General features: G+C 41.9%; 1 protein-coding gene across 1 annotated transcript in view; it reads left to right on the top strand.

Moving 5' to 3' along the window:
- Positions 1 to 25,680, top strand: part of FHL2 (four and a half LIM domains 2) — a 142,536-nt gene that overhangs the window by 14,994 nt on the left and 101,862 nt on the right. The window lies entirely within an intron of this gene.

The raw sequence follows: 25,680 nt of genomic DNA, 5'->3' as shown, positions 1-25,680 counted from the left end.
CAAACAGTCCTTTGGAGAAGACTTCCCAAGCCAACCATTAAATTCAACACATTTTTCCCCACTCACTCAGGGCTTCTAAAGAAAGGGTTGAGCTCAGGGGATGACAGAGGACCTGAGGAAATGAGATTAAAAAGTTATTGAAATTGAATTTTCTTGCAGAGTAATTGTTCCATAAGCTGCATAAACTTTTCTTATCTAAATAAATGCTCCAGGTGCACAAGTTTTTACATTACCTGTGTGGCTCTGGTGGTAACCTTTGTCTAAATTGTAACTTCCCAAGAATCTCAGAAAATAGATGGTACATTTACATATTATGTATCATCTTGAGCTAGGCAACACTTGGGAACCATGAAATTGTTCCAAATGTTTGCAGATACCAGAGTCTTAAAAAAACCCAAACAAAACCCCCAAAGTCCAAACTCCATCCTCCTCATTCCTCCTCCAATTGTGGCTGCAATTATTTCAAATATCTAAAGAAATGCTGGAAATTTTGGTGACTTGACTATAAACATCTTTCCTTATCACTGCTTAATGGGTTCAACCTGAACAGGCTGCATATAAACGGTAATGAGAAAAGTATTTAGGGCACCCAGGCTGCAGACCATCAACCTAAATATCAGCTATAGTGGTATTATGTAGTACTTTCAACATACACAGTTCTATTCATTGCTGAAATCTCCCAAAAGGCAGGTATACTTTATATACAGCTACATTTAGGACAAAGAAATTATAGCGTGCAGCTGTTAGGAGACTTGCCTTTGATCAAAAATGAATTCATTATCAGAGATGAAATTCAATACAAAGCTCCTGATTCCACTGCTCCCGATTCCACTGCTCCCACCCACTGTCTCAACAAGAAAAATACAAATACTTTTATATTCATAAAATAAGAATCAAAATTATTTTGCTTCAAGGGCTTTTGATGTCTCAAAAGTATTGAAAAAAATAAACCCATCCCTTAATTTCTTACTTTACCCATAATCTAAACAAATGAAAATATCCATCCTCTAATTGTTAACCTTACACATTTGTTATGCAGCAGTGTAGGGATTAATAGCGTCAACTCTTGACAGGTTGAGATGGGTAAATTCTTGCCTTCTTGGTCTGTCAGAGCAAGCCTTTGGAGAGTTGGTTTTCACTTTCATCTGTTAAATGAACAACTCAAATCCAATGGATTACCTTGAAAGAAATTAATTTATTTTTTTTCTCTGTGAGACTCATGTATTTACTTTCCATTCTTGAAAAAAAAACCCTCTAAATAAAAGCAAAAATCAAAATAACAGAACTCAAACTGTGATTTATTCAGTCCAGCATCAGAGTATCAGTTCTCCAGTCAGAAATGAAGATGGAGAGTTTAGAAACAAATTTGTCCCTTTCATTCAAAGACAAGACCATGAATCAGAACTTGTTTACATACAATCTGTCTTGCTATACTCTGTGTGGAGGAAGTGCTTTCACCCACACATTGCTCCACCTGACCTGTTCTTGGTCAGGTTTCATGTAGAAATGCCCTTGACAACAGCAATAAGTGGAACAAAACATAGTTTTGTAGTACTTGAATTGTTTCACTAAGACTGTCAATTAAAAAAAAAAAAAAGATACTTTAAAGTTAACCTGCTGGAAAGAAAGAGAATAAAACACATCACCCATATAGATTTTCTTGGAGTGTTTTTCACTCTTTAGAGCAGCCTTCAGCCCTGCATCTGTGGAGTTAATTACCTTTAACAGAATTTTGCTATCCTCTCACTTTTGTTGTTAAATATAAAGTTTTCCATCATAAATTAAGACCACCATAAACTGAATCACAGGCCTCAGCTTATGATTATTGCTACCACCAATAATGAAAAAATCTCTGCTGTACTGCAACAAATCCCACAGCCTTTTAAGCTGATGGCATGAATAATCTGTGAAGTTCCCTATTTAAAATTTTTATTAACATTGCCTCCAAGTTTTGAGAGCCTTGAGAATTTAACAGAGAAGTTTCAATTTATTGCAGCCTAAACATGTTTACAAGACAGGAGTAAGAAGAGTCCTTGTATAAACAGCAGGGATGGCTCCAGGCTGTCTATCTGATGCATTCACAAACCTTGCAGCCCCTGTTGGCACATACAGGGGCTAAAGTCCTTCCACACGTCTTTCCCTCCTCTCCTCACTCATCACGTCTGCTGGGTGATTAAAGACAATACTCTCAATAAAGTATTGTCATTGAAAATGTAGGAAATACAGTGGAACTAAGGGTCCAAGTACACATTTGGCCCACTGACCTAAAAATTCCAACCAAGTCAAGCTGATTCATTTAGAGTATGAAGAGATTGATATTGCTAGTGCTGGCTGTGAGCATAATTCTGTAGTCCTGCTGGGTGGCTCCTGAGTCACTCCTGAGCAGTGGCCCCAAGAAAATGCTATCACCTTTATAGATTGAAGTGAATTTTACAATTAAAACAGATATATTTAACAGCATCTGCAGGTATACAAACAGATGTACTCAGAGCGAGAGAGAGATGCTTTTTGTTATTTTTTTAAAGGAAGTGATTTTCTTTGTAGCACATATTGAAGAATGTACCAGAAAAGGCACTATTGCCCTAAATTTCTCCTACATCTTGCAATAAGGGACAAAACTAGTTGGAAAATAGTTTTAGGGAAATCTGTGAATAATGGTAATACTTAAATAATTCAGTTCTCTGGAATAATTTCTGAAGTCTTTTTCACATCTTTGTGAAAACAGAAACAACCACTTTTGCCTAGAGATGAGAACTGTGACATTTAAATCAAGATGTGGCTGACAGTTTCCAACTTCTCCTACTTTGGAGGGCATGCTTTTGGCATGGACTGAGATTATAGGAATTGTAATAAATACACACATTTTAAACATATGATTTGTAGACTATTTAGTATCTATGGCAAAACAAGGTCTTTGAAAAAAAAATAGTTAAAACCACAGATGAAAACACAGCTCTTCTGCAAGATTTCCATCTCTGCAGCATCTGAGGTAAACACAAAAAGTTTTAATCAACTACTCTGAGATGCAGATGTAAAGGAAAGGAGTGGAACAGAAGCATGTTTTAAGATAGACATTTCCTCAGAGAGACACAGTTCTGGCATTGATGCCTGGGGACAGGGGTCAGCAAACCTCCAGAGCTCTATTGGATGGCATCTGTAAAAGAGATAAAGTATAATACACCCCACATTTGGGGCAGGGGGCTGAGCAACAGATGCCTGTATGGTAAAAGCTCCTTTTGCAGGTTGAGTTACAAATGCCCACATGCAAGACCTGCAGCACTATCAGGGCAGATGAGGGTACAGCTTCATTTCTTCCCCCACAGCTCCATCCCTGAACATAAATGTGAAAAAATAAAGACTGTGTCCTCAAAAGTAGTCTAATACAAGAACTGCAATTTTTAAAACTGTATTTACAAGAGAATCTTATTAGAATTTCATTCCCCAAAGTAGAAGAGTAACAGTATTACAAAAATAAAGACAGAAAGATGAATTGGAATAAAACACTTGGGTGGAAACACTGAGCTGTTGCCATGACTAACGGGAACTAATTTATTTACTTATACATCCTTTGTAATCTCATTTTCTCCCATGTGACAGCCAATGACTCATTGTTTGTTTACTGATGAAGAAAACATACTTTCTGAAATCTGTACCAGAAGGGATCTTCTCTGGACAGTCTGCATTTGTCCCACACCCAGAAGTGGGCTGAGCCTTTTTTGCAGTGCCCATTCAGTAGATTCCTCCAGACCCATGGGCACCAACCCTCAGTATTTCAGGGCAGAGGATGGGGAAGGAGAAGCCCACACATAGGTGCTGTCTGTAGGGACTGCTGTGGGCAAAGGAGGTAGATTGGGCTTTCTCTACTTTTCCCACAGGTTTTCCCAATCTTGGTTGTGAAGGAACATTCTGGGCAGAGAAATGTCATGTTGGCAATGCTGCTGGAAAAGAGGTTAAGGTGATAGTTTGTAAACAGTTCTGGTATGCTCTGTCTTCTGTATTTCTGGACTTGACATGTACCAGTTCAGGCAACATTACCAGGAAATACATGTGGGGAGTTGTTTGCCTTTTTTTTTTTCCTTTCCCTTCACTTGCATCCCCATGCTGATGAGCAACCAAGAAATTGAAGTGGAAATATATTTCTGGGATGCTTTTTTAAGTCAGCAGACAAAATAAAAATATCTCCATTAAAGAAAATAAGAGAAAATCATAACTTTTGACAGATCAGTCAGCTGCTACTGTGGTAATCTGCCAGCCTCTAGGGAATGAGCACTGCTCACTTGTAGGTGTGTCACGTAAAAGGCTGCTAGGTTATTGTTGTTGACTTTCTTTCTCCCTTTCCATTGCCTGTCCCTCAAAGAGACTTGCTGGACCTCTCAGAGTGGTTGCTAGCTGATGGTGTACACCAAACACCACATAGAAGAACGTGGCCCTGAATAGCAGGGTTTTCCCCAAACCACAGACCTCTCTACCATTTGAGGTGACAATCAGCCACCATCATTTGATGCAGTGGGTTTGTGTCATTCTAGTGTTCTAGTTATTAAAAAGTAACAAAACTGCTAACAGATAAACATATGAGATCATCAACTCTCCCATTAATTAAAAGGGAGTGTTTCAATACAAGTAATAATTAACTTAATGAATATGGGATACAAGCCTTGTAGTACGACTGGATACAGCAGGGAAGCCTTTGGTGCCAGGAGGTAACCTTAGTCACCTGGGAAATCCTGGGAGCACCCTTGAACAGCGAGACTGAACTACTGGAATACAAACAATGTCCTTTGGTCTAAGCCAGTGCCTGTTTCCAAATCCATTCCCAAATTCTGCTCATGACTTAGCCATAGGCTTGCCTTTGACAGACCTCTTCATGGGCCAGTAGCTAGATTCTATAACTGCAACATGAAACATAAAAAGAAGGTCCTGGATTCGGAAAAGAAAATAGTTTGCTGGATAACTTCAGGAGGGTAAGGCTCGTCACTCTTCTTGCTGGAGCTGCACTGTCATCAAGGAGGAGGTGAAGCCATTGAGAGAAGACAAAGTCCAGCCATGCAGGGATGTAGATGACCCCATGGAGCAGACGTTGTTGCCTGCCCCCAGGAGGTTTGAGATAAAAAGGCAAGGCTCCAGACTGCCCATCCACAAGAAGCCCCACATCACCAGGCTACAGGCATTGCATGGAGACCTGTGGGCTGAACTGAAGTAATGCTGTGGAGAGACAACAAACTCCCCTCAAACTCCTGAACCTGTCAGTAAGCCGTCCCCACTGTGTCTGAGTGGTAGCACTGGGCATCCCCTCTCTCAGCCATTCCATTTGTTCACCTTTTTGAGTGCTTTCATCACTGTTAACATCTGCTATACTGAAGCAATGAAATAGATTACTGGAAATATTTTTTCTTAACCTGAATTCTGGCAGTAGCCTTATTGCTACTTCTGTGTCTCGTAACTGAATTGCATAAGCATGGAGCTCTCCCCAGCACTGTTCTGAAGGAAGGACACCCATAATGCCTGAAAACCTGATAACTGAAAGATTTTATGCATATTCATCTTTGAATCTTTGCTTAGATTTCAATGGACATCTCATTTATCTATCTCGAACCTAAAATACTCCAGGGTAATTGTTCAGCTTGTAAAATATTTAGATGCACACACCCACGCATGGCCCAATTTTTCAAACTAGGTTTGTATAGCTGTATGCCTAATTTGTTTGTGCAACTTCTGTGATTGAATGTTCAGCTGGCAAATGGACAGGCAAATGCTTAGATCTATGCATACCAGGCTTGCTCTTTCCTCAATTTTAGGTAAACAAGATAAATGTTAAATACCAGCTCTTGTCCAACCCCCAGCAGACAGCAGTCTGTGCTGCTTTCTTTGAGGAAAGTGGGCCCAGGAACAAATTCCAGTGATCCCACCACTAAATGCATAAAATAAGTAGTTCTATAAATACACATACTAAAGATGTAAGTGGGAACTATTCATAGTGGATGGTCACATTCTTAACCCTAGTCTGTGTCACTTGCCAGATAACTACTGAAACTCCCAAGTTTCATTTACAAGTACTTCATTATAGTCCAAAACCATTTGAAGATAAACTTGTGCTTACTGTCAAGGGAAACTTCTGAGGTTTATTTACTTCCTAATGCAAAAAAAAAAAAAAAGTTAATTAGCACACTCCTTAAGCACTGGTCAAATTAAACTTCATAAGGGTTTTGCCCAGTGTTGTATATAACTCTTATGGGCTAGCTCAGGGAAGTTCTAAACTTGCATTATAGGGGCAGATAAAAATAATGTCATAGTCATGGTGCATATATAGCCTGTATAAAATAATATGGTATTTATGCATCAGTCAGCATTGTGATTCATGTTAAACTATAGCATGAACACTACATCACTGTAATACAGCTATTAACTATGAGAGATCCTGTGTGTTACAATGCACTCTTGTTCCCCTTAGTGCTTAAGAGGCACAGTTTCCCAAATTGCTCTCTGTAATTTCATAGATGTCATCCTTATGGAATTTCTGCTCTAATGTTCACCTTAATCTCTGCAAATTGAATCTCTTCCAGTTGCATGAGATATATATACATATTTGTTGTAGGAATCCCCTCCCTTCCCTTGGCATTTTACTTGCCCTCTTCAGCAGTTGCAGTTGTAGAGATGTGATGCCCTATTTCACCAGGGCACAAAACTGTCAGTATTCTCAACACCCCCTCTGAAAAATCACTCCCCATTTTTCCAGCTCATCACCCAATCCAACTGTTTTGTTGTGGGCACATTTCCTGCAATTCTCACCCAGAAGAATCTGGGATTCATTTCACACTGAGAAGGCAGCAAATGAGGAAGCCATGGGCAAGGGCTGGTGTGCCATGGACTTAAGTTAGTATTTACATGCTGAAGGGGGTTTGTTTTTAAATAAAACTCCCTGTAGCTAATGAGGCCCTGCCAGGGGTGAAGGTGAGTTATTGACTCATTTCCTGGGTCAGGCCCATCACTGTGACTCACACTTCACTCGGGGTGTCCCATCCTCACCAGGGACCCTTGCAGAACCCCATGGGTGCGGGTGCCTCTCCCCATGGGACCCTGAGTGCCAGAGCAAGCTAGACATGGGGCAGAGATCCAGCTCTGCAGGGAGGGAGTCAAGGCCTCTGCTCACTTTGCAGCACGGTTGCCAACACACCACAGATGAAAATTAGGCATGTTGCAGTTCTGTTTTGATTTTGCCATATATAATGAGCCCTCCTAGCATCTTCAGGAGAAATCACTTCCAAATCCCAGAGGGAAGAAAAAACAAGCTGCCTTCCTTTTGCATGCACCATCAGGAACCTGGCTTTATTGCTCTAAATGCTAAGAAAAATCACTCTCTCAGGAATAACAAACACTTGAGAAAGAGAATCCCTTTTATTTTAGAGGTCTGCTTTGGGCCAAGAGGAATTGCACCTCCATTCATCTCTCTCTTCATTAGCAGGGGAGGGGGAGCTTGCTCCATCATAAACCTCTCTAAAGGACAGGTCCAAAGTGATACCAGGATAGTGAAGGTAATCACACTGCCCAGCTGCTGGGCTGATGTTTTCTGCTGCATCTTTCACTCAAGGGCCTTAGGTCCCCATACCTTAGATCAGCTGACATAATCTTGAGGTATGATGCTTAGATGCCAAGAGATAAACTGAATTATTTTTCACTACAGGAATGCAGTAGGACATCTGACATCTAGCTAAATTGGGGTGACAGGCATTTGAAGCCTTAAGTTGGACTTGTCTCCTGCTCTCAGCTCCTGATTTGACTGTGAACCTGGTTTATTTTGAGATGCTCAAGGCCTGCCCTCTCCTGCCTGGCCTCCAGTCCTGTGCTCCAGAGAGACGTGGGTTTCCTGTAGTTCCTGTCATGCAACTGTTAGTCCCCAGTGCATGTCTGCTGTCCCCTGGGGCCATCAGGTCATGCCTATGTGTAAGCAACTGAGCAAAGCCCTATGTTGCTAGCAATTATAATGGGACATTTGATGCCTCCGTGCTTCATAGGTACCTCCCTGCTTATGAGTGTCTTAAATCAGCAAGCTGAGTCTTTCCTTATATTGTTTCCCCATCTTAATATATTTTTCCATTTTTCTGAGACATGAGAAATGAAATGTAATTCAGTATTAATCCCTTCAATATTATGGATTAATTTAGTCAGGGCAGCTGATTTACCAAATGTTGTCTCATGTGCTTTTTTATCAAAAAATAAAGTTTTGTTGATGCATCCTAATTGCCAGCACTCCATCTTCATTTTAGTTTACATAAAACAATGTTTAAATATAGTTCTGCCTCATTGCCATTTCACAACAATTTATTTCTGTTCTCTCTTTAGAATGGGGTCTGCTTCTTCTTAAGCACAGAACTCATCTTATCTGATGCCCCTTTGGCTGCCCTTCACTTCTTCTGTTTTCTTGCTAGTTTTATCTCTTCCCAGGGACTTGAGCAGAGCCTGACAAGCAGGATTTCCAAAGGCACACTGCCTACTTCTTCCTCTATTCTGTTTTCTATTTCAGGGATGAAGAGTAGTAGGGAATGTAGACAGACATGCTGCAATTGTGGTTTCTTTTTGAGTTCCCCAGCTTTCTCAGAAACTAACATTGGTTGGCTTATTTGTTGATGTATTCCACTGCATCATAGTGACTAGTTGTCTTCATTCCTTCTAAATGTTCTTCTGTGCCTCTTACCTCCTGTACTAAACATCTAATCCAAAACTCCTGGTTATTAGTGAGAGTCTCCTCTACAATGCCTTTTTGGGTTTGCTTGCTTGAACTTGAATCCTTGTGAATACCAGCATCAAGCTTTCCTATTCTTCTTGCATATCTAATACATCCCCTTGCTGAACAGAAATAAATCCAGGCTAGTATCTTCCTTGACAGAAATACAGCTGCACTAAACCCTTAAAAAAACAGAAAATTGCAGATCAATTTTCCTGCCTACAACTGTGTGATACTGTTAATTTTTTTTAAAAAAAAGAAACATGGGAGTTCAAGAAAACATGGAAAGAAGTTAGGATTTTTTTTATTCAATTCTTTCAGCACATGGGACAGACATCTTTTTATACTTTTCACTGCATCTGTGAGGGAGAGGAGAGGAAAGACAGTGGGGGAGAGAGAAAGAGAGGAAGAGGGAGGGAGAAGGAAGTGGCAGAAGTCGCGGAAGTGGAAGGAAGGAAGGAAGGAAGGAAGGAAGGAAGGAAGGAAGGAAGGAAGGAAGGAAGGAAGGAAGGAAGGAAGGAAGGAAAAGTGGATGACAAGACTGAGGCACTCGATCTGTTTCTTATCTGAAGCATGATGAAGTTGTGTCTGCAGCTTAGAAATGCTTTGATATTTGCAGTAACTGTCATACCACAGATATGAGGGTGGGATGCTCCCTGGTCCCTGTATTCCCAAGATGTGGGACTGTTACTCCTGGGATTTTTCAGGTTCTTTTGTTGAGCTCTCATCCCTGGTACCCATTCTTCATTTCCCTAAATAATAAAATATAGTAACCTAACTCCCCGTATCCTGCTACCCTTTTCCCCATCTGATTGCACTAAATTACATCAGTGCTCTCCATCCCACCTCTGTCTCCTGGGGCACAGCCTGGATCTGCACAGCCAGCCTACAAGAACAGCCATAGGGGCTCTCTCCTGTGCTGGCACCATTTGGCACCACTGGGGGCTGCAAGGAGAGGCTAGGGTGCTCTACTGGGAAAAGTGCCCTCCAAATGGGTCACCTCCTCCAGCAGCCATCATGAGGGCACCAGCACAGCCAAGACCTGTGCTTCAGGTCACTTAATACAAGTGCCTCTCATGCTGGAAAAAAAGAAAATTAGGAAGCAGAGAGATATCAAAACTATAAAAAGTTTCATTCTGGAAGTGCTGGAGAGAAGTGGTATGAAGACAAAAGTATAAGAGAGCAAGATCTTCCTGCATTAGATCAATATCATTTATATAATGGAGATCTTTGCAAAAGGCAAGGGCACACATTGCCTGCACCAGCCACTGTAGTAGCAAGTGGTCCCTACTGTTCACATTTAAAAGTTGACCTTTTCGTCTTTCATTACTACCATGGAGATCAATAATCTCATGCATGAGGAGAGACACCAGTAACTGGAATGTCCAGGGGACAGAAAAATAAGGTTATGGTACTCCACTGTCTGCCGAAACAGCTCTTTGCGAATGTCCCTGCTTAAATTTCTTCTCCAATCCAGACATGGAAGATAAGGCTAGAACTCATCTTCATTCATTCTACATAATTAATCAGCAATGATAAGAGCTTGATGAAGCAACATTTGCAGTAATGTAGACTTTAAAAATAGATTATATAATTTCCTCCATGTTTTCAGTTTTAGTCTACATTCACGCAGGATGTTATGCAAATCCATAATCATATCCTTTCCTCCCACACACATGCACTCAGAGGAAGGCTGGCTAATACATATAGAAACAAAGCACGTGTACCCATACAGAAACATGCTAGAGCTGAGATGTAGGCATTAATTTTAAGTATGCAAACATATTATTTTCATCATTCTTTTCAAGTGTATGTTTCTCTATGTGCTTATGTACCACCCTACTATAACATGTCATGTAAGCATAGTGGTATCTTTACTTTAAGCTGCAAACACAGGATGAGCGTTGCTCGTGAGAGACACAGAGTGTATATTCAAATGCATCTTCATTGCATACAATTATTCTGAAGGTTTCTTCCTCCCTAAGTAGACCTCACAAAACTATTGCTGCAAAGCCAATTTTAGACTCTGTTTATCATCCAATACATTTAGACAGAAAGGGGAAAAAAGCAGAGAGGAAAAGAAGGAACAAAATACAAAAATAAAACAAAATAGATATTAAAGAGGACAAAATATGTAGAATACATGTTCAGTCATTTTCTCTGTAATAAAGATGTGTTCAATAAGTTTTACTAAAAGAGTCTAGATAATTATAGATACACAGCCCCTGATCTGAAATCTCTGTCTTGTATATATATAAATGTACACACAGAAGCATATATATATATATATATATATATATATATATGCATACGCACACATATATGCATATATCTGTACTTTCATACATGCTTGTATCAATGCAAATATAAAAGTGCATATATGTGGGGTATGTAAATGCCACCTCAACCCCAAAACTTTTGCAAGGGGAGGAGACAAATGAAACAGACTTCTGACTGACTGATAGAACTGGGGAGCTGGCTTATGTAATTTCTGCCTCTAGTTTGCTCAAAATATAAAGGACAAATTTCTGCTTTACATGCTGCTTTTGCAGGCAGTGCCTTACAGGCAGATTTACAGCACCACCAACATCAACAATGACAGAGTGGGGATAAACTCACAGAAATCGCTGACACAACTCTGTAGATAAAAATGCCCCGCGGTGGTCCAAAAAAAATAGTCTACCAAACCATCCCAGACAATTTCTTGCAATTTCTTTCCTCATCATGTACTAATATACACCACTGTCATTTCTTGAAAGAAATTCAGGGCTTTTTAGAGTAAAAAGAAGGATAAATTGCTTTATCTCTGCCAGAAGTGGAGCATGCCTTCTGTCATATCCCCAAAGCTGCTTCGGGGAGAGGATTTCCTCACATGGATTCAGGCAATTATTTTACATTGAATGAGAAGCAGGGACATTTCTGTTTCTGTGACTGAGCCTCCCTGGGGGTCATCTGCTGCCAGCAACCAGGATGTGCAGCTCCTGGGAGATGGGTCTTGAGGGCTGAAGTGGTTTTGACAGACAGAGTCTGGGGTGCTGCCTCTCCCAGGTTCACTCTGGGGACTTCTCCCCATGGGTTGAAAGGTGGCAAGACACCCTTCATCCACATCCCAAATGCAGGACAGCAGAAAATGGGGCACCACTGGCTTTAGTTCAGATCTTGAGCCCAGCCTGGCTATCTTCTCCATGCAATGGGATTCATTGGTCTCCCAGGCATCCCAGAGCAGAGAATGCAATCACATTCCACAGAGCTTCTGACTGTGGACTGCAGTGCTACTGAGCTTTCCTTTTCTATGGCAAAACCCCCAAACAACTAAACCCAACCAAAATAAAAAAAAAAAGCAAACCCAAACCCAACCAAACAAACAAACAAACAAGCAAAAAACCCAAAAAACAACTCCTGAAAAACCTCCTGAGGTTTTCTGAAAAGCAGTCCTCAGCAGAGGTACAGCAAAACTTCTCATGCTGGGCAATCTGCTGTGCCTCTAGGGGTGGGAAGAATCCCTCTGGCAGCACCACAGGTGCAGAGTGGGAGGGAGCCAAGTTCTCCCTAGTGTTGAAGCCACTTGGCAGCTGTTGCTCCCTTCCAGGTGTTGCTGGAGGAATCCCACTGCTGGAGTGTGGCCATGCTGTGCTGGGCAAGAGGTAAAAAAACATCAAAAGATGCTACCCTGGCTGAAAGGTGATTTATTGCAACTGTTACAAGTTAAAGGGCTGATTGCAGTGAAGCATTCTGCATTTTGCTTAATTTATTGGCATCACTTGCTATAAATGCAATGGGGAAATGAGCAGTGATTCCTTCCACAGAGTGGCCATCGCATTTCTCAGCTCCACCCAGGCTCTTTGTAAACTCAATGGTTGTAATTAGTGGCTGAGCATGTCCCTCAGTATCTGTGATGACATCATTAAGTGAAAGACAACTGAACTTTCATCATAAATCTAGTTTTAATTTAGGACATAGAAAATCACTTTTCAAAATTATTTGGTAGTATTCATGGACATCAGAGCTTCAAATTTTTTAGAGCACATCCACTGTGAATACTATTTTCTGCAACTTTTATTAGTCTGGAGAATGAATTGATGCAGAACATGAGGAAAATAAATCTAGACATGAAAACCTTACAGCCTGAATCCACCTATCTGTAATGGAAATAAATGCTTGGGTGATTCAGTTCTACTTAAATTGAAACTCAAACTGATTGCAAGGATGGCAAATATGATTTATCAATCTTTAACATCTCTAAATAGGCATGATCTTCATCTGAGCTTTTGCATTAATTTGTAGCTTTGAAAAATTGGGAGCACTTTAAATTTTGCTATGTTCTCATGCAGTGGCTAAATCTCAGCAGGGATTTTTGCCTGAAGTACAGTATCTGACTGTCTGCTGCCTTACTTCTAAGTGTAATAATTAGTGTAGTTGTGAATTGAGAGCATTTGGGCCATAGCTCAGGCAGGAAGAGAGAGTTACTCTACTTTCATGCAGTAGAAGCAAAACAGATTTGGCAAGCTCTGGAAAGTGATGACAGAGTTGAAAATATTACAAGTATTTGTGCATCAAGAAGTCCTGCTCAGCACTTGGCTTTTTTTGAGCACATTCTGCACACACCTGCACAAGCAAATCCCATGAAGAAAGCAAGTTTTTGGTACTGAGTGAAGAGACAGAGAAACTTTTAGGGTCTTTTACTCGTAAAATGGGTGAAGGATGTTTGCTCCGGTTTCAAGCCAGGAGGCTTTGCTGAGCAGGGGTTGTGAGCAGCATTGCTAGCAGCAAATGTCAGGGCAAACAATTTCTAATGCTGAAGGAGATGGAAACAGCTTCCCAAGGAGTAGGACAGTGACAGAGGTGTGTCTGTGACAACCACACCAGGCTTTTTTGATATAGAGGTGTCCTGGGACATCTGGAAGACCTGGGATTCTGGGAAAAAAAATGGCAGTGTACAGTGAAAGCTTAAAACTCATATCAAGAGTGGGAATGGCAGGGAATGGCTCAGTGAGATGCCCCTGTGTGACACAGCTGTAGGTAAACATGTGTTCCCCTTGCACTCTGTGTATGGTCATTTTTGGCCATTCATTAATTAGAATAGAGAGTTCAACTCAGTGAGCTGTCTGTCTGTGCCCAATTCTATCTCAGTGTACCTCCCCAACCACATGTGCTGCTGCTTGTTCAAGATCTGGCACCCAGGGAGGAGCAAGAGCTACCAGGGCTTGAGATGAACACCATACCACGAAATGCGTGATAATAAAAAAATCAACAGAAAAAGACCAAGGCTTCAGCAAAAAATTATACCACTTAAAAGTTGTATGAAACTCTTGGGGGTAGAAAAAAGGAATAAAAAAGAGATTTTACAGTCCTCAGCAGGGGAGCAGAGAGATGTTTGTGCTGCTCCTTTGCACAGTGGTGCTCGACAGACACACTGCAGACGTGAGCTCACCATCAGTTAAGGTCAGCCTTCCAGTGCTTGAAGTTGCCAATCCTGCTGAATAGTCAGGCCCCAAATTAACCCTCTCCCGAAGGGAGCTGTCAAGCAATACTTGCCCATTTAATTGACTAAGACCTGTTCCTAGTTTTTTTGCTGGCAGTTGATGGATCTAGTAGTCGTCTTTCCCCTACAAGATAGATCAATTGACAAGAAAACTATTTAATGACAAAGCTTCTAAATGCTTGTCTAAGTTCTCTCTGCATTTTAATAGTGGAGACAAGTTGTTCAATCAACCACGGCACCGAGGGCTGCAGCATTGAGTTGAAATGTATCAGCCACTCTGAAGAAAATGCTTCGGGTCACGTTGTGGACAGAACATCCAGAGACACAGTTAATGTGACAGGCTTTACTATCCAATATCTATGAGTGTAGGTTGGAAGCAAGCTTGCAGAGCTGCTCTAAAATGCCAACTGAGCTCACAAGCACATAGACATATTTGTTGGTTTAACCCCCAAGGCACTGTAGTGATTCAAAAAGGGGCATGAAGGTGCAGATGGGCAGTCCGTGCCTTGCAATAGCCCTGTATTTATCCTCCACTCTTTTTGCCTGCAGGCACTCTGCATTATTTCACATCTATACAAGGATTTCACTGGTTCTGTTAGGCAATCCTTTCTCACAAGGTTTCCATGTTTTCCCTATACTACTTCCCTCTACTAGTTGGAAGCACAGTAGCTTGCCATCTTTGCTGAATAGACTTTTTATTTCTAAATCACTGTTTTTATACATTCAAGATTTTGACAAGGAGAAGATATTACATTAGTCTGGAAAGTCTTCAACCATAGTCTGCTAAATTAGTAAACCCACTCATTATGAAACTTGACTGATTTTATACTTTCCATACCTTTTGGGAATGTACCTAACTTGCCAGCACTTGAAGAAACAGTGTAAATTTTCAGTTTTTACTTAGACTGTGTTCTCTTTTATTCAAAGAGAGCCCATCTGGCCAATTGCAGTAATAGCTCACTGAGAGAAGAGGTTGCTCCAGTCTACCTTTGGGTGTTCAGAATACTGGTGAGAAGGTAAGAATCTCTTTTGTCTGGATTAGGTCCTGCTTCTCTCATTCAAGCCACATTCTCATTTCAAAACTAAATTTTCCAATCTAAGATTGAAGTTCATCCAGTTCAGACACTGTGAGAACCCTCTCTTGTGCACCACATTATGTGTCCCAGTGTTGTGTCATGTGAACTGAGTTAGGAGTTCAGCAGCAGCAGAATTGAACCACAGTACCCTGCCCTTGTTTCAGAGAAATGACAGAGTAAAAACTACCCAGGAGTAAAAGCAGCCCAGGAACAAAATCATAACTTGCCCATGGGATTTTCATAGCTCTCCTTGCACCTTCTTTATAAAGCAGGATGTGTTTTTTAGTCCTCCATGTTATCTGGTAGTCTGAACTAAAGACCTCAAAATACAGCTCGCTCCAGAACTGTAAGCTATTAGAAAGCAGAGTCTATTGCACAGGTCTGAAGCATGGCACTCTCCTGCATTTTTCCATCTTTCCCTCTGTATCCTCTCTCTCAATGGGGTTTGTTAATAGAACATATCTCACCTTTTAACATAAGGTTTCATTGCCTGAAAGGTAGGATAAGTCTAGTCATCATATGATACTGCACTCTTCATACCTATCTAATTGAAAATGAGCATAATTTCCCTGCAAATTTATCTGACCAAGGAAAGAAAATAGTTACTTTCAGATTCCCCATCCATGTTGATCGTGCAGTACAGGGCAATAGCCTGTCCAGAAAGGGCTCCTCTGTCACCACTGATGGGAGGCTCATGCTCCAAGCTGAGCCTGCTGCTGTGTTTCTGCCACTGTCAAGATTAGGAGCACTGTGAATATCACTTAATCAGCTTTCTTGCACCAAAGTTTTGTCAGCCACAGATTTCCCACAGTTCACCAGCTGTCTCATTATTTACTGTGTCTTACAGCAAGAATTTAAGGCTGCCAGAAGAATTGCCAGACAACTTCCCATTTTTGCATGTGTAACAAACACCTGCAGTTCTATTCCCTTAAAGGCTTGAAAATTAATCTGAAAATTTATTTTGGTTTTGGGGATGCTTTAGGAAAAAATGTAAACCCCTTGCTGTTTTAGGGGTAAAACAGGGGGAAATAGTAAATAAACTGGGTGAACCACTTACCTAGCATTGACTGAGTGATTTGGTCAACCTTCTTTGGAGGGGAAAAGAGAAAGGAGGTGGTTTGAACACATCTAAGAATAAGTAGCCCAGCTGTGTGCAGGCAGATGTGCTCCTCTTGCACCTGCCTTTGAGAATATGCAAACCACATGCATTCATCCACACCTGTTTATGTAGACACATCCTGACTTTTGAAGCTTCAAAATTGGTATCAAAATAATCCCTTCTGTGCAAAGCAGGTGTTTGCAAAATTGTATACAGTTCATTTGTGAAGGAGTCATTCTGAAAGTTTGGCAGTGTGCACCAGCCCCACAGAACAGACTGAGTTGTGACCACTGGTTGACTCTGAGTGCATACAGAAATTTCCTGTGTGTGGCTCACCAGCCTTGTTACCCATCCTACAGCCATCATTGTGCAAATCGTCTTCTCATATTTCAGGAGAGGTCAAAATGATAGTAATGCTGACAGCAATGCATTAATTAACTGCAGTCTGCTGGGGCTGCCTGTGAACTTCTGAAGTGTGAGATTTCGTTAGAATGACTGCTGTGGATGCTCAGGTGATTCACCAAGGAAGTGCAAACAACCTTGTTCAGCTCAGGGCCATGTGCTCTTCCTGCCCCTGTTGACTGTCATTTTGTGCAAGGACTTCATCTGATGGCTTGAGGCCTCAGTGATTTCAGGCTTCTATCAAGAGGGCTATGTATAAAGTTAGAACCAAGTAGTCACATTTACTAACATAAGAGGTCTTTATCGTGACACACCTACACTGTGATGAGGCAAATGAACACCTACATTCCTAAGAAATTACATTCTTTTAGGCTGAGTTTGTTCAACCACACTGTCCCAAACTTTTTACTGGCAACATTGAATGCATTCCCTGTGGAGTACTTTTCCACTCACAAGTGCTTAAACAGGTTGGCAGAGGCATTCCTGGAAACAGACATGCACACCAATGGCTGGCTGGAAATGGGTGACATCCAAAAGTAATTGGAGCCAAGAACTGTGGTCTCTTTACTGATCCTCATTTCCAGTGGTTTTCAATATTGGATCAATAGATGTCCTTGCTTTGACATCCGTCATCATCTGTACTGCAAATATCAATAGTGAACTTGTACACAGCACTGCTCAGAGAGGTTTGCTAATATGGCATCTGGAAGTAAGCTTCTTTTCTTTCCTTAACATCACTGTAAGTTGTTATTTCATGTAAACATCTTTTTTCTGCTCTTCTATATTACCTAGCCATATTTAGAATATCTTCCCCCCATGCCTCACAAGAATGCCTTGCTTTTCTAGTTGAGCTGATCCTCCCCATCCCTTTGCATTTAGAACAGATGAGTAACATGAATCCTAAAGGCTTTGTCTGCAGTCACTTGCAAGTTGCTGAAACACTTGGTGCCTTTAATTATCCCAAAAGTGAATGTTGCAACATGACTGCACCACCTGCATGGTTTGGGATCCAGAGCTGTGTTGGCTGCACGTATGGTACTCACAAGGTTTGCTCCACAGCATCATCTGCTGTGCATACATACATATGCATTTCTGCAAGACAGGGACTGCTCTATCCAATGCATGCTGTGCCTTGCTGGAGCTCTCCCGGCTACGAGCTGATATGTCTCAGTGGTGCAATGCAGCTTTGATCCCAGAATCACTGTAATTACATTACACTATTGCTCCCTCTGAACTGCTTAGCTAAGCTGAGAAGTCATCTACAAGATGGTTTGGGTTGGGTGGCATCTTGCTCCCACATCACTGCTGTGCATCAGGTGGTAGTGCAGGTTTGCTCCCAGACAGCCCTAGACCTGTCAGCCTCACTCAGCTGGTCCCACTTCCAGGCTTCCCAGCTGTGGCTGCTTGCCTCTTTCATTTGCACCACAGCACGGGCACTCTCATCAACCAGAACTAGATGCCTTTGCCCTGCTATCGGCTGCTCATCTGTGAGCCTGGGCTGAGGCTCACAGAGCACAGAGGCTGCAGGGATGAACAGAGCTGGAAATATCCCTCCTGTGCTGGATGGTGGATTTCCCCCACCACCCAGTGTACCGGCTGCTTTTCGCTGTCACCTGGCCCAGTGATGGACATTTACATTGGAATGTAGAAATCATGCAGGCTGCCAAAGGCAGGAGTCTCTGTGGTGGGGAATTGCATGCTGCATAACGGGAGGCTATCCTGTTCCTATTCACATCTGCAATGATAATATTTGTTTACTAGTTTAGGCAGAGAAACCGAGCCAAATAAATTGTCATTCTCTCAGCCCTGCTTTGAAAAGCTCACTGTCATGATTATTATCATCAGGACAGTGCCTGAAAATAAACCTGCCAAATACAAGCAGACACGTGAGGGTGTGCCCAGATAAAGAGGGGTTTGCTTGGCTTCAAAATCCCAGACTGGCAAACAGTAGAAGGAATTTGGGGAACTGCAGATGTTCAGCTGAAACATTTTCTGCCTTAAAAAGAGAGGAAGAGAAATATGTTCAGAGTGGGAAGGACTACCTTGTGGCTGAGGGTCTCGGGAGCTCTGGCCTCATTTCCTGGCTCTGCTCAGGATTCTCACATAACCTTGGCCAAAGTCAATTCATCTCTCTGTGCCACTGCTCCTCCATCATTTCATGGATTTCCCCCCTACAGCACTACTCTCTCTCTATCTGCCTCACCTGCTGAGAGTATAAATTCTGCAAGGTACAGACAGCTCTGATTCCTGATTTCTCATTTTTCCCTGTCTGGATTTGATTGTCTCTGATTTGATTTGTTTCTGTTTGTATTGTGTCCAGCAACCTCCAGCAGAGCCCATGGATGATACCATAACAAAACCAAAATACACTGCTGAGTTTTTGAAAGCTTCTGCGTTTAAAAGAAAATAAACAATACTGAAGTGCTTTGCTTCTGATAAACCAGTCATAAATTTTAAGAAAATCTGGCTCATTGTAACAGTGTAACACGTTGGCTGTAGAGCAAACACTAACTGGCATTTTCCTATGGTGTTACTATATGGATATTTTACATGTTTTTAAAGTTGTAGGCTCTGTATGCTGTATTTAAATATCTGAATAAAGTCCCATGCACAGGGACTGAAAACTTGACTTCGCTAACAGTCAGCAGAGCTGTCTGCCGGTAAAATTCTTGTGTTAGCAATAATCCCAGACATGTGGCTGTTATCTCCATGAGCTGGATACCAATTGGCTCACAGGTGACAGCCTTTTTCCTGGCAAGGTCCAAGTTTCCAGGAAGCTACAAGGTATCAGTCAGAAGTTTCATGTATTTTCTGCCTTATTTATGTAATTTTCTACATGATTGATATAATTTAGAATACTTGGCATTCACCTTAGAAAAGAATAAAAGTTTACTCAGAACCTAACGTGAATTGGTAAACAAGGGAGAAAAAAAATGAGCAAAACATACTCTCTTCATTTTCATCCAGAGTGTTTGTTTTCTATTATCAACAGGCTTCCTAGCAATAAAACTTGATTGAGGAAAGAGAAGATATAAATCAGAGAGTATGGGTACATACAGTTGCTGTTGATGTTTTATGTGATATTATTCTGACATATCAGGAACATTTTCCAGGCAGTAGCAGCTTTACTTAAGGTGAATTTTATAATTATTTCTGCACTCAGGAGAGCTGTCACATCACCCAGAGATGTATGAAGGGCTCTCACTGTATCTGTACTCCCCCAGCCAGACCCCTCCAATGTCTGTCCGAGCTCTGGGCTTCCCCTAGGTGCCAGAAGCCCTGCTGAGTGTTTGGATCCCACAGGATGGATGGGGCAGACCTGACCCCTCAGCCTCACATTTCAAGCTGTTCCCTAGCTGACAGGCAGCAGGTACTTTCAGACTTAACTCCACGAGGATTAGAATGAGTTTCTTGATATTTTTATCTCCAAGGGATTTGCCTGGACCCTTTTTTCTCTTATAGTTTATTTAGCCCCGTTTAAATCTCTTCCTACTGTCCTCAGGTCCACAAGCAGATAAACTCTTCCTTCTTTCCACAGGTCCACAAGCTGAGTATAAAGCCTTGCATTTATGTTCATGCTCCTTTCTTAGCTGGGGAAATAATTTCTCAGTGGAAAAACAACCAAATTTACAACACAGCCAGATAGGGTGTACTTGAAACCCCAGGCAGAAATACCAGCACCCCGATGGAAACTCCAGGGTCTCTGCCATTCAGCTTTTCTCCAGCTGATAAGAGAGGAGGCTTGGATCTATGGTTAAAAGTGGTTTATTACTTCTGACAGGTGGGAAAGGGAACTAAGGGCTGCCAAGGCTTTCCAGTTCTGGAGAGATAACAATACTATCCACAAACCTCCTGAGCCAATGGTAAAGGCATCTTCAACACAGCCACTTTACAGAGCTTGTTAGGAAAAAACCTCGCATGAACAACTTAAAGAATGACATGAGATAAACCAGTCCCTTTTATGTTATTTTTTTATCTATAGATCCAAGGTAATCATTTGGCCAAACCAAGATCTCACATGGCCCATGTTCAGCATCTCAAAACAAGAAAGGATGAGAATCTGCCAATCGCCAGTGCTGGAGCCTCCTTGCCAGGCTCGTTATTAAGTACAGACACGGAATAGATGAAAGCATGCTACAGTGCTGAGGCAGTTGGCTACCAGGGCACTGAGACACAAGAAGCAGCTAGTGCAAAGCCAGCCTAAGGAGTCAGTGAGGCTCATTTGCAAGGGAAATGCAAATACAGAGCTGATTGCCTTCCCTTAAATGGGAAAGTGTGTTAAATCTGATAAGCGTGCTCTGATTGTCTCCTAAGCGTGGGCTTGTCTCAGCATTTAGTTTCTGTTCTACAGCGGGTGAGGGAATGAATGCTGTTCTGAAACCCTGAACAGGTGAGATACAGCAATTATTTCCCTCTACTTCTTCCAATAGCTGCATAAATTAACATGTAGATAGCCTTTGTATCTCCAAAGCACTCCACATATATTAACGAATTAATGCTTACTGTACCTATCTATATTAAAGAAAGAATTATCCTCATTTTGCTAATATTGAAAATCAAGTGGGAAGATTAAATGCCTAGGAGTGAATCCATCTAAGCAGTTTAGTTGATGAAGTCCAAGGGACTAAAAATTAATCATATGTTTAAGATCTTTGGTGGACTGGGACCTGGGTCTTGCACAATGCTGAGCACCCTGTAGGATCAGGCACACCCAAAGCCACAGGGGTACCAAGTATGAGAATCTGGCATGAAATTGCTCTTGAGGAGTTCAGATCTCAGGCCAGTGCCTGAACCCATCACACACTTTCCAAACAAAACTAAAAATGAGGTGTTTTCTGATCTATATGGTCAGATAAGGCAGAAGTCAGAAGACAGACTTCAAGCAAAAAGATGTTTCCTGAATATAAGTGGTGTATGTTTTCTTCTTCACCACGTTTGCAATCGTGTAATACATGAGTCTGACACTTTCCAAAATCCCACTTCTCTCCATCCTTACTTGCAGTGCCTGTGGCAGAAAACATGAACTACTACCTGCCTGTTACATATAGTTCTTGACAAAAATTATCACATCTCCCCACACTCATAAAAACACAGTCTGTTCTTCCGGAGTCTTGAAATCAGTTTTCCTGGCTTCACAGCTGCAACATTGCCAGACAACAGATCTGACAGTCCTCTCAGGAAGAAATTAATTGTAAAAACGATTTAGAGGAGGCATGCAGAGAGTGGAGTTTGATTATCTTCATTTACATATTATTTTTTAGAGGCATAAGAATGGTTTTTGGGGCAAACTGGGGAGATCATTACCTGAACCTTCAGCAAGTTTTATCAGGCTCAAGTCCAGGCCCAGATCAGACACCCAACAATATATATCTGAAATGTTTCCCAGGGCTGCTTGAATACGTCTCCCTTACAGATTTGCTGCAATTTACTGGTATTGTACAAGATTGCAAGGTACACTCATAAGCAGCCCTCAACTGTTCATATTATATGTTGTTTTAATAAGGAAGGGCCTTATTTGGGCATAGTTATTCATCAGGATCTGAATATGTTGAGTGGGGCATTGGGGTAAATTTTTCCTAAAGACATGGCTCCTTTGTTGACCTGGAAAATAAATGGTGAGCTGCTGAACAGGCTGGTCTATTGTAGAGCTCCCAAAATTAAGCTAAACAGCTGGTGACTCATTGTTGGGATATTAATCAGAGCAAGATAAAAGTGTGTGCAAAAGAAGGGACATGGCTTATTTGATGGGGTTATTGATTGATTTTGGATTCATTTATGAAAGAGACAGGTGTTGATAGGGGTGAGACCGCAGCCATAGAAAGAGTAAGGGCTCAGATCAGCCAGCCCCTCCTGGTGCTGATAAGCTAAAAAGAAGAAAATGTCTGCAAAGACAGAGGAGGGATAAAAGAGAACAGCAGGGCAGGGCAGCTTGTGCAAGCCTGGTGCTCACAGAAGGCAGCCTTTGTGAGAGCAGCAATAAATCTGCATGTGGGTGAGGGGTGCAAGGGTCAGAGATAAGGAAACCTGGGAACGGGCAAGCCTCATGTAAGGAGAAGAGCTTTTTTCCCCCTGTGCCTACTCTGTGCCAGCTATACTGCAGAGAGTGCTGGCAAAAGAAGAAAGTTTTAGTAGTAAACAACCAAATCCCATAGTTTTGGATATAGTGGATCAGGCTTCACCTGCCTCTCCTTTTCATGTGCTGCAAAACTGCAAAGCACAACGGCTCAGCGTAAAAGGGAGCAAAGGCAGGGCAAGCAGTGGAGTGTGGAAAGAGGAAGCCACTGCTGATCACAGGGGAAGGAAACAAGACACAGAGGGAAGGTCTGGCCCCTGTGGAGGCAGTGCTGCACTACTCAGGCTTAGCCAGGCCACTGACTACCTTGATGAGTGCTGTAGAAAATACCAAAGTGGAGCAAGTAATTTTTCCCAGCACTGGATGAAGTTTAGACGAAAATTATCAGGAAAGTGTAAATACCTTTCTCCCAAAAAAGCTGCTTAACTTAAATATTTTGGGGGACTGTAGAACTTCTCTTCACAAAATAGATGCACTCAATAGGCAGGGCATGAAGGCAATCTTTGTTATTTAGCACACGTTTCCACAGTACAGTATTGATGTGTTCTCCCCCTCCAAACTATGTAGCACTAATTTTTCACATGGGTAAACTAGCTTGAATATTGGCATAGAATGTAGAGAAATACACTGAGCAATAGATTTCTCTCTGTCCCTGTAATACTGCATGCATCTCTAGCCTGGATCTCTGGCTTTTCACACTGGTAGCCCATCTCTATTATTGATTTGGAACATAGATACATAATACACATATTATGGATTTTTTTCCATCTTTGTTGAATCTCTGTTGGTTTGAAAAGTAGATAATCTGAAAGGATGAATTTTTCCCACAACACTGCTTTCTGTGCATACAGAGTCAGGAAATACTGTAACAAATATCTTCTAGCATGGCAAGTAACTTCCCTTTCACTGACTGCAACTCCTCCTCCTCAGCATCTGATGTCTGTCTCGGTGAAATGGCTGTGTGCTGTCATAGCAGGGCCCTTTCACAGTGAGACATCCCATCTGTCTTCCTTTCCCACTGCATTGCAAATGTCCCTTTGCTTTAATACCAGTTGTTGAGCCTGCCTTTCGTCTACTGCTGCATGCTTTTAAGTGAGGATGTTGTAAAAAGGTCAGGCTGCTGGAGTTTGGGTTTGCTTCTTTTTTGCTGGTGAGTTGGAAGTGGCATTTGATTTTTACGCAGTAGTGGGACGTAGTTTGTGACAGATGGTGTCTGTAAAGTGTGAGAGTGTGGTATCACTCAGAACACCAGTGTGCACTCACCACACCACAAAGCCCTGGAAGGTGGCACATGTTCAGGTCTTCAGCTCAGGACAGCCAGCTGCTCCTCAGTGAAAATACCTCCAGTAACATGAACTTACAGTGGTCGTGGTGATGCCTTGGAGTGTCACACCAAACTTCAGCTATACACTCACAGCCTGAGTTGGATCAAAGTAGGTTCAGGGAACACTTCTGCAGATCTGCTTACCTAGCATAGCAGTTTTGGGGAGCCAGGAGCCCAAAATGCACAGGCCTTAAGCTCAAAATTTTATAAGATGCCCCTTATTAGCATAAAGGTTCAGTTCTCCAGCTTTAACAGTCCTCTTGGACTTGGTGTTTGCCAGTGTAAGAGGGCACCAAGTTGTGAAGCACACAGGTAGCTCTAGTGGGACCCCCCTGCCCACCTTAGCAGACCACCCAGTATAGCTCCCAGAGAGGAACTGGCCTCTTTCTTTCCACCCTGAGTGGAATAGCCAAAACAAGGGAGGGAACTTGTATCCTTGACATGTCAGTTTATGACAGGGGTGACCAGATCGCATACGGTTGTCTGCAGCATGGGCATTTGATAAGTCTTACATTTGGTGATTAATGGGCAGGCTCCTGCCATCACAAAGAAAATAAAAGCATATACAAGGACTGGTTGCTTTCTATGCCATGTCATTTCTCCTGTATCATCATGTGCAGCACCAGCCATCACAATAACTGAATTGAACTGTTAATAAGCTGTGACACTCATCCTGTGTTAAGAAATTGTTCTGTGTTCTCTTGTTTTTAGCCTACAGAACATTTTCCACGTGCCCATTTCATTATCAACCATGCTGTTTGTAATCCACATCCTTACTTTAATAGGATTTAGCTGTCAAATAGGATTCCCTTTAATATATAATCAGCATTAGCTCCCTTAACATCTTGCTGTTCTTTGTTAGCTTCATCACAATTGATTAGGAGTTGTAGTAAGTTTGGACTATTCCTAAGAACCACTGCATGGGGTGGTGTCTATGGAGGTGACTGGTTACACACAGGTACCATTGCAGCCAGTGGCAGTCTAGGCCTCTCTAGAATTCTAAATGCAACTGTCTAATACTGTTGGAATCATTCATATGGATAGAAAATGTGGGGGTGGGAGATATCAGACAGGGAGCAGCAGCTGGAGCTGCTGGGGGTCTCAGGTCTTCTCAGATTGCAAAAAATCCTTGGAGTATATGCTGGGACATCAATTCCTTAGTAGCCAATGGTCAGGGTGTGGTCTTAGCCACATGAGCAGCAGAAAATACCACCTTTGGCAGTGACATGCTTCTAGGTGGCTTCTAGATGTCTTTTTCATCCAGGCCTTTATCTCCTATTTGTTTGGGGGTGTTTTTCTACTTTCTCACTGCATTTAGAGGATGCTGTCCAAAGCCTTTACTTCTCAGTGAGGTCAAAAGCATAATCACATCACTTCTTTCTTTTGAAAGAACCCCACTTGTGCAAATAGTTGTCACTGAGGGGTTTTTGGCCTCATATAAATATGTGTTTCTTATTTTTGTATATAAGGCTCACTCTTTATCCAGGTTACCTCACCTCACCAGT

The sequence above is a fragment of the Haemorhous mexicanus genome, chromosome 2 (genome assembly GCF_027477595.1).
Source record: "Haemorhous mexicanus isolate bHaeMex1 chromosome 2, bHaeMex1.pri, whole genome shotgun sequence".
In the NCBI taxonomy this organism is placed as follows: Eukaryota; Metazoa; Chordata; class Aves; order Passeriformes; family Fringillidae; genus Haemorhous; species Haemorhous mexicanus.
This window is presented reverse-complemented; position numbering and strand designations above follow the sequence as displayed.